An 18,042-nucleotide genomic window follows, 5' to 3' on the forward strand; every position below is an offset into this window, starting at 1 on the left:
CAGACAGGACTGCCTGCGATGGTGTACTCAACGACGAACCTGGGTGCACGAATGGCAAAACGTCATTTTTTCGGATGAATCCAGGTTCTGTTTACAGCATCACGATCGTCGCATCCGTGTTTGGCGACATCGCGGTGAACGCACATTGGAAGCGCGTATTCGTCATCGCCATTCTGGCGTATAACCCGGCGTGATGGTATGGGGTGGCATTGGTTACACGTCTCGGTCACCTCTTGTTCGCATTGACGGCACTTTGAACAGTGGACGTTACATTTCAGATGTGTTACGACCCGTGGCTCTACCCTTCATTCGATCCCTGCGAAACCCTACATTTGAGCAGGATAATGCACGACCGCATGTTGCAGGTCCTGTACGGGCCTTTCTGGATGTAGAAAATGTTCGATTGCTGCCCTGGCCAGCACATTCTGCAGATCTGTCACCCATTGTAACCGTCTGGTCAATGGTGGCCGAGCAACTGGCACGTCACAATACGCCAGTCACTACTCTTGATGAACTGTGGTATCGTGTTGAAGCTGCATGGGCAGCTGTACCTGTATACGCCATCCAATCTCTGTTTGAGTCAATGCCCAGGTGTATCAAGGCCGTTGTTACGGCCAGAGTTGGTTGTTGTGGGTACTGATTTCTCAGGATCTATGCACCCAAATTGCGTGAAAATGTAATCACATGTCAGTTCTAGTATAATATATTTGTCCAATGAATACCCATTTATCATCTGCATGTCTTCTTGCTATAGCAATTTTAATGGCCAGTAGTGTATAATACCATACGACATAAGCGAATGAAAATAAACAAAATAGACTAATTTTCGCGTCGAACGATCACTCACTTCAGATACCATTCGAACAGTAAAAATGGCAGCATTAAGTCTTTGAACAAGATCCTGAACGTGGGCTTTCCACGACAGTTTACTATCTATCTGAACACCTAGAAATTTGAACTGTTCAGTTTCACTAATCATATGCTCGTTCCGTGAGATTAAAACGTTAGGTTGTGTTGAATTGTGTGTTAGAACTGTAAAAACTGAATCTTACTGTGATTTAGCGTTAGTTTGTTTTCTACAAGCCATGAAGTTATGTCATGAACTGCATTGTTTGAAACCGAGCCAATGTTGCACACAACTTCCTTTACTACCAAGCTAGTGTCATCAGCAAACACAAATATTTTTGAGTTACCCGTAATACTAGGGGGCATATCTTTTATATAAACATGGAACAGGAGTGGCCCCAACAATGATCCTTGGGGCACACGCAACTAGACTGTACCCTACTCAGACCCCACATTGCAACCATTCTCAACGCTGTGAATAATGACCTTTTTCTGCCTGTCGCTAAAGTAAGAGGTGAACCAGTTGTGAGCTGCCCCTCGTATTCCTCATCCACCCTACAGCCCGGATCTCGCACCTTCCGACTTCCATCTGTTTGGCCCAGTGAAGGATGCACACCTCGGGAAGCAGTGCCTGTATGTTGGGGATGCTGCGACGTCGACCAATACCGTACGGGCACACAGGCCTTCCCAGGCGTCAGGCCGTCGCCTTGAACAGAAATCATGATGAAAAATAGAGTTTTGTTGCGGATGGAGTGGGGAATAATATGGTGTATTGGAATCCTGAATAAAAACGATTGGCTTTCAAAAAAAGTATTGCACTACTTGCTGAACTCCACTCGCATGTTTTTTACGTGAACTGCAATAGAAGACTTTCAATGTTGTCAAAGTGCATGTGTGTTTGTAAAAGGCATGAGACTGCAAAACAAATTATGCTCTTCTGATTTCCTCGTGAAAAAGGTGAGTCATATGCAGTCGCCATTTGTAGAGATTTTCTGGACGTATGCTGCCTTCTCCGTGCACTAACGACGCGGAAAACGTGGTAAACAGAAATCTCTTCAGTAAACGAACGTTAAGTACTATCTTTAAGTACTTTTTTTGCTACGTTAAACAGTGTTGCTTGACCCGTTTGACTGGTCTGGCGGAATTATTGCTTATTCGTGCCTCATTAGCGCTGGAGGATCATAAAAGGCCCAGGTCGTAAATGTCACCGCCGCGCCCATGTATCAGGCGCGTTATAAAACCTCTTCCTGCGGGCCGGTCTTCAGATACCGCGAGGCCGATAAGTCCAGGTGCTGCGCTGAGTTGAGCTGAATTAGAAAATACTCCGATCTTCGGTGTGAAGGCTAACGGTGTTCGACCATTTTATGACCTTAAAAGTACCTACATATATCCATCAACATATACGGCGTGTTTCAAATAAGCTGTTTTTGATCTCTGTAACCTACGAAATGGAGAAAGGAATAGTCATTTAGACAGATAAACGTAAGAAACGGTGCTTTTTAGGCCGAGCTACGATCATAGTTTATTTAATTCTTTTCTTCATGAGTTTTAATTTCTTAAATAGAACAGCATTATGTTGATTGATTTTTTCGTCGTTTTTATAGAGAACAAACAATGTATTTACCTTAATACTGTTCAAAAGTCATAATATATATATCAGTTCATGACATCCAGTCTTACAAATTTACTCTCTCTGATGGACACACGTTCAGATCATTCGCTCTCAAAACTCCGCCATCTCTCTCCCCACATCCACCACCGCTGGCGGCTCACCTCCAACTGCGCAACGCTACGCGCTGTTAAAAGCCAACTGCCCAACACTACAATAGCAAATTCCAACAATGCAAACCACCCACCGACTGCACACAGCACAGTGATTTTCATATAGAGCGCTACATGGCGTTATCAACATAAAAACCTAAACAGCCTACTTACATGATAAAAGGTTCTTGGTTTACTTCAAAAAAAAAAAAAAAAAAAAAAAAAAGATTTGCTGGTCTGTACCCGCCGCACCGTCTCAAATTACGAGGTGCATTCAAGTTCTAAGGCCTCCGATTTTTTTTCTAATTAACTACTCACCCCAAATCGATGAAACTGGCGTTACTTCTCGACGTAATCGCCCTGCAGACGTACACATTTTTCACAACGCTGACGCCATGATTACATGGCAGCGGCGAAGGCTTCTTTAGGAGTCTGTTTTGACCACTGGAAAATCGCTGAGGCAATAGCAGCACGGCTGGTGAATGTGCGGCCACGGAGAGTGTCTTTCACTGTTGGAAAAAGCCAAAAGTCACTAGGAGCCAGGTCAGGTGTGTAGGGAGCATGAGGAATCGCTTCAAAGTTGTTATCACGAAGAAACTGTTGCGTAACGTTAGCTCGATGTGCGGGTGCGTTGTCTCGGTGAAACAGCACACGCGCAGCCCATCCCGGACGTTTTTGTTGCAGTGCAGGAAGGAATTTGTTCTTCAAAACATTTTCGTAGGATGCACCTGTTACCGTAGTGCCCTTTGGAACGCAATGGGTAAGGATTACGCCCTCGCTGTCCCAGAACATGGACACCATCATTTTTTCAGCACTGGCGGTTACCCGAAATTTTTTTGGTGGCGGTGAATCTGTGTGCTTCCATTGAGCTGACTGGCGCTTTGTTCCTGGATTGAAAAATGGCATCCACGTCTCATCCATTGTCACAACCGACGAAAAGAAAGTCCCATTCGTGCTGTCGTTGCGCGTCAACATTGCTCGGCAACATGCCACACGGGCAGCCAGGTGGTCGTCCGTCAGCATTCGTGGCACCCACCTGGATGACACTTTTCGCATTTTCAGGCCGTCATGCAGGATTGTGTGCACAGAACCCACAGTAATGCCAACTCTGGAGGCGATCTGTTCAACAGTCATTCGGCGATCCCCCAAAACAACTCTCTCCACTTTCTCGATCATGTCGTCAGACCGGCTTGTGCGAGCCCGAGGTTGTTTCGGTTTGTTGTCACACGATGTTCTGCCTTCATTAAACTGTCGCACCCACGAACGCACTTTCGACACATCCATAACTCCATCACCACATGTCTCCTTCAAATGTCAATTGGTTTTACACCACGCAAATTCAGAAAACGAATGATTGCACGCTGTTCAAGTAAGGAAAACGTCGCCATTTTAAGTATTTAAAACAGTTCTCATTCTCGCCGCTGGCGGTAAAATTCAATCTGCCGCACGGTGCTGCCATCTCTGGGACGTATTGAATGAACGCGGCCTCATTTTAAAACAATGTGCATGTTTCTATCTCTTTCCAGTCCGGAGAGAAAAAATCGGAGGCCTTAGAACTTGAATGCACCTCTTACTTGTTTCTCGAAGTAATTGCTCAGCACGCTACAACGTAAGGGCTAATGGAGCTCTTCCATCAGGATGTTTCACAGCATGAGCCATGCTTGCTTCATTGGCGTCGCGATGGCATTCGTCAAGCGACAGGAACGTTTCAACGTGCTCGCCGGACGTGTGTGTCATGTTTATTCCACGTCAGTATCCGTGGCAGACGGAACATCGTTTGTTTGTTTACTCTGACCTGCGTTGTACATGGCAGAGTAAAGACATGTTCTACAAAGGAGGAAACTTGTCGTTTCGTGACACCAGCAATTTTGTATCTCCTCCGCTGGTCGTGTCGGAGGAGCATTGCATTATGCGTTGAGAAAATGAGCTCTCGTTCGAATACCTCATTTAAATGAAATTTCCACTAGCAGAACGTTAATCTGTACATAGCCATTTATGTACAGCATGCTGTTTCCACCCCTAAAACTTTAACCGTTTCTATCTCTCTAACTGAGATTGATAGAACCTTGACTTAAATTGGTTTGTACTCAGTTGATTTAGATATATCACTTACGTGGTAGAAAAATATAATTTTATGCTTAAAAATTATAACTCGTTGCTGTAGCTCTGTGGAAAATTACTAAATAAACTATGTTCGTGACTCCGCAGAAAGATGCAAGCTCACTGGGTACTTCCAGACAAGTGAACCACCTGCTTGTTCACAGTGGTTCAAATGGTTCAAATGGCTCTGAGCACTATGGGACTCAACTGCTGTGGTCATCAGTCCCCTAGAACTTAGAACTACTTAAACCTAACTAACCTAAGGACATCACACACATCCATGCCCAAGGCAGGATTCGAACCTGCGACCGTAGCAGTCGCACGTTTCCGGACTGCGCGCCTAGAAACAGTGGTCCTATCAGTAGCAACCGGTAGCGATTGGGCAAGCACACAACCTACATTAGTTTGGACTCGATTAAATCTACCGTAAGGATCGTTTAAGTGCTGCTGCCTTTTGGCCGAAATAATTATACGTTGACGTGGCTTAACATATCAGTCACCGAAATCTTACAGAATTACGCAAATATTTTCAAATATATTACATCAAAGTGTTGCAAATTAAAGGAGTGGCAGCGCTGTTTGAGGCGTCCTGTCACGGACTGCGCGGCCAGAGGTTCGAGTCCTCCCTCGGACATGGGTGTGTGTGTTGTTCTTAGCATAAGGTAATTTAAGTAGTGTTTAAGTCTAGGGACCGATGACCTAAGCAGTTTGGTCCCTTGGGAATTAAAAAAAAGAGGTAATATCCTGAAGGATAACGAGGTATCGATGCGCTGGTTTGAGTTTCACTTGTAAGTTTACTTGCAAAAGAAGACTCAAAGGAAACAAGTACAAATGGTGGTCATACATTTCTATGCAAACCTGCAGCAGATAAATGAACCACTGTATAGTGCAGAACAAAGCAAGCAGAGCATCGAATGAAATTTCCGAACATTAACGTAGGTCAGAGTTCGTAGCACCTGTAAAATTTTCGACACCTTGCCAAGTAATCTAAGGTCAACTGAAACTCATAAGAAAGGACCGCTGCTGGTCCATCGCCAAAGATCAGAAGCTCATCTTCCCTCCAACAACGACAGCGACAAAAGATGACGAGGCTTCTCTGCTTTGAACCACTACTATATTCAAGTTTGTTACTTCCTTGGCCCACCTGGCCACTTCACCAGAATACTTTGTCTCGTATACATTATAAAATTTCAATATAGCCTACATAATATTGGATCTGCTTATGTGTACGTCTTGTCCCGTAATTAATGTCTACCCTTTGTCGTGTTAATTTATTATTTTCATTGTGTTTCGAAAGAAATTCTCCGAATTGTTCTCATTGCTTTGACACTACATTTATTAATGTTTTTTGCGAACATAAGTAATATTTACATAAATTATTACGTTTATTATGTCCTATATCCTTGTAAAAAGAGATCTACGGATGAATAAAGCTGCTGCTACTATTACGTCTTAATCTCTATTGCAAAGTCAACATGGCGAGGCTAAATAAGTGTTTGTGTGCCGAATTCTGTTTCACCACAGTTTAATCAAAATTATAAATAATTTAACAATTTGTTTTCATACATCATAAAAAAACATTTAAACTTTAGTGATCGCTTAACATGAGGACATGCAGATATGTTAAAAATTTTTGCTTAGGGCGTCCATTAATTCTACACTACTAGCCATTAAAATTGCTACACCAAGAAGAAATGCAGATGATAAACGGGTATTCATTGGACAAATGTATTATACTAGAACTGACATGTGATTACATTTTCACGCAATTTGGGTGCATAGATCCTGAGAAATCAGTACCCACAACAACCAACTCTGGCCGTAACAACGGCCTTGATACACCTGGGCATTGACTCAAACAGAGATTGGATGGCGTGTACATGTACAGCTGCCCATGCAGCTTCAACACGATACCACAGTTCATCAAGAGTAGTGACTGGCGTATTGTGACGAGCCAGTTGCTCGGCCACCATTGACCAGACGGTTTCAATGGGTGACAGATCTGGAGAATGTGCTGGCCAGGGCAGCAGTCGAACATTTTCTACATCCAGAAAGGCCCGTACAGGACCTGCAACATGCGGTCGTGCATTATCCTGCTGAAATGTAGGGTTTCGCAGGGATCGAATGAAGGACGGGTCGTAACACATCTGAAATATAACGTCCATTGTTCAAAGTGCCGTCAATGCGAACAAGAGGTGACCGAGACGTGTAACCAATGGCACCCCATACCATCACGCCGGGTGATACGCCAGTAAGGCGATGACGAATACACGCTTCCAATGTGCGTTCACCGCAATGTCGCCAAACACGGATGCGACCATCATGATGCTGTAAACAGAACATGGATTCATCCGAAAAATGACGTTTTGCCATTCGTGCAGCCAGGTTCGTCGTTGAGTACACCATCGCAGGCGCTCCTATCTGTGATGCAGCGTCAAGGGTAACTGCAGCCATGGTCTCCGAACTGATAGTCCATGCTGCTGCAAACGTCGTCGAACTGTTCGTGCAGATGGTTGTTGTCTTGAAAACGTCCCCATCTGTTGACTCAGGGATAGAGACATGGCTGCACGATCCGTTACAGCAATGCGGATAAGATGCCTGTCATCTCGACTGCTAGTGATACGAGGCCGTTGGGATCCAGCACGGCGTTCCGTATTACCCTCCTGAACCCGCCGATAACACGTTCTGCTAACAGTCATTGGACTCAACCAACGCGAGCAGCAATGTCGCGATACGATAAACCGCAATCGCGATAGGCTACAATCCCACCTTTATCAAAGTCGGAAACGTGATGGTACGCATTTCTCCTCCTTACACGAGGCATCACAACAACGTTTCACCAGACAACGCCGGTCAACCGCTGTTTGTGTATGAGAAATCGGTTGGAAACTTTCCTCATGTCAGCACGTTGTAGGTGTTGCCACCGGCACCAACCTTGTGTGAATGCTCTGAAAAGCTAATCATTTGCATATCACAGCATCTTCTTCCTGTCGGTTAAATTTCGCGTCTGTAGCAGTCATCTCCGTAGTGTAGCAATTTTAATGGCCAGTAATGTAGAAATGTCCTTATATTTGTTGTAACTCAACAATACGCAGTCTTGGCTAATTTAGGAGATATACAATACTTGTGACACAGTCATTTGCCACGACTTGTTGGTTCTCACCACCTTAAAAGATCGGCTACGCCGCTCGTTTTGTCACAAAGGGTAACGTTTCTTACGTTTATGTATTTATTTACATACTCATTTTACTTATTGTTTTGTAAGTTACAGAAACACGTCACCTTTCTTTCAATGATTCTTAATTCTAGAGCATCTTTCTACACAAGCGGCATGCGGCATTACGATCATACTACTGCGTCGCTGGACTCGTTCGATTACAGCTACCGTGCCAATCTGATAACGGCAGTAAAAGCTGGAGCAGTTCCCTCAAATTGGTCCCACTAGCGCCACGTATGCTATTTCCTTTACATAGCTCTTTCCCAGAATCCTTCAAACAAATCTGAAGCTTCAACATACCTACTACTGACTGCGGAGTGGCCACGCGGTTAGAGGCGCCATGTCACGGATTGCGCTGCCCGTCCCATCGGAAGTTCGATTCTTTCCTGGTGTGTGTGTGTGTGTGTGTGTGTGTGTGTGTGTGTGTGTTTGTGATTGTGTTGTTCTTAGGTTAAGTTAGTTTAAGTAGTATGTAAATCTAGGGACCGATGACCTCAGCAGTTTGGTCCCTTAGGAAATCAACAAATTTGAACATTTGAAAATTTTTCCAAGCATTTATGATTTTCCTACGAAGTAATTTTTTTTGTAGACAACAGTGCTATCGGCGAACAGTAAGATGTTGCTGTCCCTTTCGGATAAATCATTTATTTATATTGTGCTTCTCTGAGGCCCACCAAATCTTACTTTCTTTCCTGTTCAACAGACGTTCTGCGTTCTATTTGTCAAAAAGCCATCAAGTCAGACGTATAAAGACTGTTACGAACGATTTCTTTTCGTAGATAGTGCTAATGAACCCGACGGCTGCGTTCAGAGTTACATACTGTACAGGACGTAGACCTGCTTGCTGGTGATACTGCAGGCCACTCATCAAAGCACTTAGAAGGGAGAGACAATGGATAAAAATTAACAGTTCTGCATGCATTGTCCCGTCGATGTATAGTCATCAGTTTCCATACTCCGCACGTGTGCACTGTATCAACACCACGACTGACTTCATCAGCTGAAGTAAACATATAGTTCTTAGAGAAGGAGATATGGTCAGCTTTGAGGTGGTCTCATTATTCACGCGTGTTCGCATCAAAGATTTTATAGGCCTGCTCCTCTAATTTTTTGGCAAGACACTGTTGTGGATTTATTCAAGCACATTCTGAGGCCATCATATTTTTTGTTTGGTAGAGCATTTTTTCGCCAGACTAATGGCATCGTGGTGGCAAGCCTGTTAGCTCTTGTTACAGCCAAACCGTTAATGGAATGCTTTGAGGACATCGCCTTGAACATGATTCCTGCAAAGACTGTATCCTTTTATCCCTAAGTCCACGACATATCCCATTGCTGGCCTCATCAAAAAGCTGGGAGAATCCTTGGAGCACATCGACTTGCACGACCACAGAAAGATCACGAGTTGACGATGAAGGTAGAGACGAAAGGTGTCTTGCTGTTCCTGACATCCTCATCTACTGAAAACCGGATGACTGTCTCAGCCATAGTCTTTACCGGAAAGCCACCCACACGGACCGATATCTACACCAGCTATCACTACCCAGCACAGAAACTGTCTGTTCTGCAGACCCCAACGCATCCAGCGCAAATCGTTCAAATGACGAAAACCTGCTGCAAGAATTGAGCCACTTAAAACGTTCAAGGTAGACGGCCACTACAACCGACAAATTTCCCAAACGACAAAGGACGACACGAAGCAGCTTATGTTTTTGCTATTCTGCATCTCTGTAACAGAAAAGGTTAGCCGGCTTCTAAAGAGACATAAATTCTATTTAATCTTCAGGTTTCCGGCAAAAATGCGATAATTCGTTAGGCTTGTGAAATATAATGATGGCCTTGGGACACATAGGATATACAAAATACCGTCTGCGTGCGGACAGTTTTATGTCCAACGCTCAGCAAAACTCTGCGCACTGTTGAACAGCGCCCCACAGAATATGATGGGTTTTTCCGCCAACGGTACTCTGAGAAACCAGAGGTCGCAGAACCTTCTCTCGAAAACAGACTCCTAACTGCATTCGACGTGACATCTATCACTTACTGAACAAATGTCTTCTGGGACAGTGCAATAAAAGAAACGATAGAGATAAGCAAATCTGACAAAACACTCGACAAAGACGTTGGCTAAGAGCTAAGCACGGCTTGGGACCAGGCCGTCGGAAGGCTGAAGCGCGCAACGAGAACACTGCCTTATATGGCGCTGCACTGGGCACCGGTGACGTCACAGGCGCTAACCCGGCTGTACAAGGGCGACAGCAGCACCAGCCACACGACAATCGTCACTTGGCAGTGGCCACCGAGCACTCAAACTCGTGAGTGTTTAACAACTCCACGAGGTTGGAAGCTCGAGAAAAGTTTGTTAATCTTGTAGCATGTAGCTATTTTTTGATACGTTTGCGTTTTCCTAACAATCACAGGTTTTCAAGATGTTAACATGCGATAGCAAATCCATAGTAATGTGGAAAAATGCAACTTACATTCGCTCTTTGTTTCACATCATAAGTCTTTCGAATGGTTTTCCGGTATCTATCGTATCTTTCCATCTTGTATTAATCTTTTATCCCCATTCGCTTCGACTACACCAAACAGTCGTGACGATTCCATTTTATGCTCTCCATTCCGACTTAGTCGTGCGTGACTTCATAAGATGTATTCGCTGCCTGCACTTGAACCCAAATGCTCGATAATCTCGTTTACATTTTGTGATGTTTGCTACTCTGATAAATTGTCCCCTTTAGACCTAGTTTATGAGCCAAGTTAACTACTCTTGAACGCGTTATCACAACTTACATTTAATACGGGTTTTGTATAACGTTGTTTCCTTCTTTATAGTAACGAAGTGTTTCTCCAATCTTCCCGTGTTTTCGGTATACGTTTAACTCATGTGACTACCCCAAGCAGTTAATCGTAGCGCTAAGAGTTGAGCAGGTCGTGTTGCCAGTATCTCAATACGCAAGAGCTGGCACCGCGGCGTGCTACAAAGAGCTGCGACGGGAAGCAAACCGGGAACCGTGACAAGAGGGCGTGCCGGGCCCCGCTGAGTCAGAGTCCTGCCCCACCCCTGCCTGCCGTTTCCCACAGCTCCCCGCCCCCACCCTCTTCCCACACAGAGCCGTGGGTCACCACTTGGTCTCGTCTGACTGCTGGGGTGACGTTGCTCGTTTATACAGGGCGTCCCAAGTAAAAGCGGTACCACTGAAAGGGCCGGTAGCGCGGAAGGGACCGATTTTTGAACATGGCTCGTCAGTCTGGCACCACTACCAGATGGGATTAATAGAGGGGAGGACGAGAGAGAGAGAGAGAGAGAGAGAGAGAGAGAGAGAGAGAAGATGCACAGTAAAGCAGCACATTTCGTTACTGGTTCGTGTAGTAGGAGCGCGAGGGTCACGCAGTTGCTTAGCAAACTCCAATTGCAAACCCAACAGCACAGACATTGTACATCGAGGACATGTTTGTTGTCAAAATTCCGAGAACGTGGGCTGCTCGTTGAATCAGCCAATATACTGCTATATATCTCACGAAAACAAATATGAAGATAGACAATTTCAGGCTCACACGCAGGCTCACCAGTGCTCGATCTTTCCGCAAACAGGCGACAGTCGTAAACGAAGTATCATCCGTCACACACCGAAAGTGGCTTGCAGAATACTTTTGTAAACGTACAGACAACAGAGAGTTCACTGTTAAAATTCCTACAGTATACGTTCGGAGACGAGTCAACAATGTTAAGTTATACGTTCGGAGCGCTTTTGTTTTGCGTATTGATATTCCGGTTGCTACGGGTTTATTTATCGATTGCCATTTTTTATTTGTAGTTCGCTGTTGCTGTTTGAGCTTGCATATTCTCACTCTGTCATTTGGAGATAGTGAGTGGAGTTGTGGACGCTAGAAAATGAGTGCCAACCGGAGAAATCGTAACATTTCCCACATATTCTTCTGTCTGAGTTCAGTAGGGGGGGGGGGGGGGGGGGGTGACAGCAGCCATGTCAGTGTACTCGAGAACTAACAAATGTGATGAACGGTGATCACTCCACCTTCGTGTGACATTTTCGAGCAGTGGATGTTTAAAAATCGGATGCGTGGGTACCGCATGGTCTAACGAAAATCATAAAAATCAGCGGGTGGCTATATGTGCGTCTCTGCTTGCTCGTTATCAATTTGCTTGTGAACAACACCGACCATACACAATTCCTACCCTTTATCATTACTGGTGACGAGAAATCACGTCTTTATGCTAACATGAGAAAAGAAAGGAATGACTAAGCCCAAACAAAGCAGCAAATCCCCGTGAAAATACCTGCGCGAATCCACGGTAAGATGGCGTCATGCATCTGGTGGAAGAGCTACGGTGTGGACTACTCCGAGATGTAAGCACCATTGCTAACATTTATTGTCAACAAATGGGACGACGTCCAGACTCGATCCGAGAACGACGACCAAGAAGATTGCTTCAAGTGATGCGACTATACGACAACGCCCGCGCGCATTCTGCAAGACTGACAAAAAATACTACACAGGAACTGGATTGGAAAGTCATTCCCTATACACCTTATTCACCCGATCTTGCGCCCTCAAATTTTCACCTTTTCCGCTCTCTGTCGAACAATCTTCAAGGACCTTCCTTTCCGGATGAAAAGTGCGCTCCGAACACGGCTCGACGAGTTCTTCGCCTCACAACCACGTGACGAATCAAAACGTTACCCCAGTATTGGCAGACTGTTGTAAATATTGAAGGAGAATACGTTATTGATGACTTAAAGTCTCTGTTATGTGTTTCTGTTGTGTTTTGTTAAACTTACGAGAAAATGCAATACGTCCCGACAAAATTAAAGAAATTTAAGTTCATAAAGATATTTATTGACAGTCGCTATTACTGCGCTTCACGCGTGAATGGAACGGGGAATGGGGCAAAATGATAGCAGAAGTCCAGAGACGCGGCCGCTAGGCGGAGCTGTTGCACCCGTGAGCACCACACATCATTCTGCTGGCCAATCAGAGCGACCTCTGATTCAATGTTGTATTCGCTTCGCTACCGCCTTATTGTAAAACGCGTCGTTGGTTCTGTCTCTGATTTCGCTGCGTCTCAGGTTTTCTCTCTCTAGATTACTCGTTGGACTTCGCTTATCTTTAGTTCCGTCTCCACTTGTGCAATTTCTCGTTGTTCGTTTCTGCTCGCTCTCGGCAATGCGCTGTTGGCGATCCCGGGCCAGTCGGTCCTGCTTCAGTGGGTTTCTTTGGATTCGTTCCCCACATCTGATCGAATCCCTGTCGCAATAAGAAGTACCTTGCGCTACACACGGTTAAGTGACTTGAGGAGTGTAGGTGTTGATATAATTACGGTTTGCGTAAAATGTGATAGGAAAGAGCAGATGAAGTACCAACTTGGTTGGAAGCTACAGATTGATCACCCTGCGTGTAATATGTTCATCAAGTGCTGACAATTTTGTCAGCGGATTTGATTCTGTTGTATCTGAACTTCGACGAACTTTGTGTTCAAACACTTTAATTTGGCTATTCTGCGATTGCCGTGCCTTACCGGAAAAGAACTCTGCTGACTTCCTAAACGGTCCGTTAGGAGATGGACGTCTGTTACTAGTTGCAGTTGCGCTGCGGTGTCCCAGTCGGAGTGTACAATTCTGGACTCACTGTATCAGCGAGAAGTGTGCGCACCTTAATGTGGCGAAGTCCAGGACCGGTCGCAGCAGCGACTTGCGCAGGGTGACGCCGAGCTGTGGCGCTGACGGCGAGGTGGGACCAGCAGCGCGTGGAGGCGACCCATCGCTTCACCCCACTATTATTTATTTATTTAACCTGATCAGATTAGGGCCATCAGGCTCTCTCTTACATCGTACCAGTGTCCCACACATGCAGCATTTCACACATCAGAGTTACATCATGATAATAGTTTAAATGAGAAAATTAGATTACTCTAGTGACAATATGAATAAAGAGTAGTGACTAAGACCTAATAAAGTAAAATGCGGCAGTATTTTAACAAAAGGTGCTATACATACAGATTATGATAAAAGCAATAATAATAACAGTAAAAAAATCAAATAATAATGATAAACATGACTAAGACCTAATAAAGTAAATGCTGGCAGTATTTTTACAACAGGTGCTATATATACAGATTATGATAAAGGCAATAATAATAACAGTAAAAAAAATCAAATAATAATGATAAACATGAGAAAAATTGGCAATAGTAATGAAGATTTGTGCAGATGTACATTAATATCTTGGTGTTTAAAGTAAATGTTTACTAGTATAGCGAGTTTTGGGGAAGGGAGATTTAAGGAGGGGGAAACAGGGAAGTAATGAGGTGAAATGTATTCATGTACAGAGGAAGGCATTACTGTTGCTTAAGTAGATACGTCATTAACTGTTTTTTGAAGCCGGACATGTTTTTAAGTTCTCTAACATAACGAGTGAGGTTATTCCAGAGTCGGGTTCCCGCTACTGTAAAGGACTTCGAGAAGGTGACTGAGCGATGCAGTGGAACAGAGAGGATTCGTGTGTTTCTGTCATGTTGTTCCGACATGAGCGTTAGGGACGAGGAGAGATATGAGGGACAGTGTACATTTATAAGGCAGTAGATGAGACAGAGTGTATGGAAATCTCTGCGTTTGTCTGCACGCAGCCAGGACAATTTTGCATATGCTGGTGAAATGTGATCAAAAAGTCGAACGTCACAGATGTATCGGACGCAGGCATTTGTGACCAGTTCTAGACGTCGCGAATTTTCCTGAGAGAGGCCTAGTAGGATAATATCGCTGTAGTCAATGATTGGGAGTATAAGCGTTTGTACTAATTTCTTTTTCAGATCGAAAGGGAAGAGTTTTTTTATATTTTTGTAGGACATGAAGGGATGCTGATGCTTTTTTGCACACTGCTGTTACGTACTCTGTCCAGTTTAGATTTTCATCTATTATTACTCCCAAACTCTTTGCTGAGGGAGAGAAGTTAATATTTGTTCCGTTTAGGATAAGAGACGGTACGGATTCCCGATGTTTTGGGCTAATGAGCTTAGAGTGATCAACAAGTACCGCTTGGGTTTAGTTTTAGACCTATGTCCTGTGCCCATTTTGACACCGCATCGAGGTCAGTATTGAAATTTCCAATAGCTTTCTTGAGATTGCTTGGTTTCGCACTTAGATACAACTGAAGGTCATCAGCATACATATGGTATTTGCAATAGGTCAGGACCGATGACACATCATTGACATAAAGAGAGAAGAGTATAGGACCTAATACTGAGCCTTGGGGAACGCCTGACACTACCTGCCGCCATTGTGATTTTATATTCCCAGACAGGACGCGTTGCTGACGAGACGTCATGCATGAGCGAAACCATTGCACTGCACTTGGTGAGAAATTTAGACCGCTAAGTTTGGCTAGTAAGATGTCGAAGTCGACAGTATCAAATGCTTTGCTGAAATCTAAGAAGCAAATGATAGTCGCTTCTTGTCTGTCCATGGCAAGTTTCAGGTCATCTGTCACCTTTATCAGTGCGGATGTTGTGCTTCGATGTTTACGGAAACCTGATTGGTATTCGTCTAGTAGGTTGTTAGTAGTTAGGTAGTTGGTGAGCTGGTCATGATCTATATATTCTAAGGCCTTTGATAGTGCAGGAAGAAGGCAGATGGGGCGGTAGTTAGAGGGTGCTGTGGCAATGTCCTTTTCAGGCAGTGGCTTAATTTGTCCCAGTTTCCAGGCCTCAGGGAAAACACTTGTGATTAATGAATCGTTGAAAATGTCTGTTATAGAGGGCAGTAGTTGGTCAATAATAAGTTTTACCATCTGGATAGTGATGCCATCATGTCCAGTAGATGCTGATCTAATCCGCATTATGGCTTTCTTGACAGTGCTGCAAGTGACGTGCTGTAGATAGAATTTTTCTTTGTTACAGTCGTTCATCCCCATGAAGTAATCAATGATTCTCTGTTTTTTTTTTTTTTTTTTTTTTTTTTTTTTTTTTTGGTAATGTGAAGAATCGGTTTAGTTCTTCAGCTGGGACCATGGGATCTTCTGCAACTTTTATTTTGCCTAAACCGAGACTACGGAGGTTTTTCCACAGGATAGCTGGTCTACATCTATTGTCAGCTAATGTACGGGCATGCCTGAGCTTAGCGTTTCTCACCGCTTGACTGACTTTGTTTCGTTTCTGCGTGTATACAGTATGATTTTCAGGTGTAGGGTGTATCTTGTATGCTCGATGTGCAGCGTCTCTGAGATTCATTAGTTGTTTTAGTTCATCAGTCAGCCAAGGTGCAGGTTGCCTTTTTACTTTTCTGGTCTTTATTGGAGCATATTTGTCATATAGTTGAGTAATTTCGTTAGTGAAATCCTGGAGTTTGTCGTTTATGTCCATGAGTGGAGTAGAGGTCATCCCCCAAACTATTTCTTGCACCTCAGTTTAGAGTTCAGGCAAATTTATGCGTTTGAGGTCTCGGTATGTAGACAGTTTTTGTTTCTTTCTAGGACATTCTAGTGAATACGTCATGAAAATGATGTCATTGGCAGACATGCGAGGCGCAGATATTTGAGAGGTGCGGATTATTCTGTTTGTAGATTTCGTTGCGAATATATCTATGAAAGTGTGACTGGTAGTCGTGTGATGAGTAGGTGCCAGCTGAAGTAGCGTCATATTTGAGGAAGAAAGCATCCTCTTAAATTTCCCAGTGGAAGGACTATTGCGCAGAAAATTACTGAAATCGCTGGCGCCGTGCAGGCCCAGTGACAACGATGTATCAGGCAATCCTGCTTTGTAGCACTGGGTTGCCGTGAACAGGGACGAGTTGTAAGTTGGCGCTTCAGTCCGGAACCGCGCGAACGCTACGGTCGCAGGTTCGAATCCTGCCTCAGGCATGGATGTGCGAGATGTCCGTAGGTTAGTTAGGTTTGAGTAGTTTTAAGTTGTACAGGATGCCCATAGTGCTCAGAGCCATTTGAACCAATTGTAAGTAGGCCGACGATGACGGCTAGCCTCTTGTTCGCCTAGGTAGTTCTGCAATCGATGATGCCTCGGAGGCGTCGGACAATATGGTGGACTTTCCAACTGTGTTCTGACACTGGTAGGTCGCCTGCGTACACTGCGATTGTCACGTTGGCTGTCGTGTCGAGAACTGGTCGCTGCACATCGGTACTAATGTTAGGCGAGTAGATTCTGAGCTGCACGCGCACGTGGAATGTTCGTTCTTGGATTTATGCTAGGAGGTGATTGACCTTGGATACAGGGAGCTCCTGAGTGAAATGTTTGAAGAGGAGGCCGTCATGCCACATGCTGTCAGAATTATAAGACAGACGTCCAGTAAGACACTTCCAAATCATTCCCGGCGTTCCGTTGCTACAAAAGCGTCCTCATCGCCTGTAGAAATTGGTGGATTGTGGAGTGCCCACGCCGAAACCCGAACTGCTTTTCGGGGATAATGTTACCCTCTCGCAGAAGCTGAAGCAATCTCTCAACTATTGTAACACCATTTCTTGGTTGTTCCGGTGCATTCGTCCTGTGGTTATTGTGGATGTCATAGCCATTTAGCTGGTTTCTGCTATTGCTGGAGGAGGCTTTATGCAGTCTGAAGGTAACAGGCCAGTCTTTCCCTGAAACTAAACACTCGTCAGGGCAAGAAGACAAAGCAATGACGACTGTCCTGCTCCTCATCCTCTGCCATATGGCGTGATTTGGATCTGGTATTGAGATACAAGAGGTCAGCACGCCATTCTCCCAGCCACTGTCAGTTTTTCATACCTTCGAGTTGCTGTTTCTCACTGAAACAGATCCTCAACCGGCGCAACGTGGCTAGTGGATAGTGTCCTGGTCATCTCACTGAGGCAATGCCGGGAAATGAACTCAGACCCCCCCAAGTTAAAATGCTTCAAATGGCTCTAAGCGCTAACATCTGAGGTCATCAGACCCCTAGAACTTCTTAAACCTAATTAACCTAAGGACATCACACACATCCATGCCCGAGGGAGGATTCGAACCTGCGACCGTAGCAGCCGCGTGATTACGGACTGAAGCGCCTAGAACCGCTCGACCACAACGGCCGGCTTCCCTCACAGTGCACGCATGCTGGCTACTCAGCCATGGAGGCTCACATTCCCGAATCCTACTA

This window comes from Schistocerca nitens, chromosome 4, assembly GCF_023898315.1.
Source record: "Schistocerca nitens isolate TAMUIC-IGC-003100 chromosome 4, iqSchNite1.1, whole genome shotgun sequence".
Taxonomy (NCBI): domain Eukaryota; kingdom Metazoa; phylum Arthropoda; class Insecta; order Orthoptera; family Acrididae; genus Schistocerca; species Schistocerca nitens.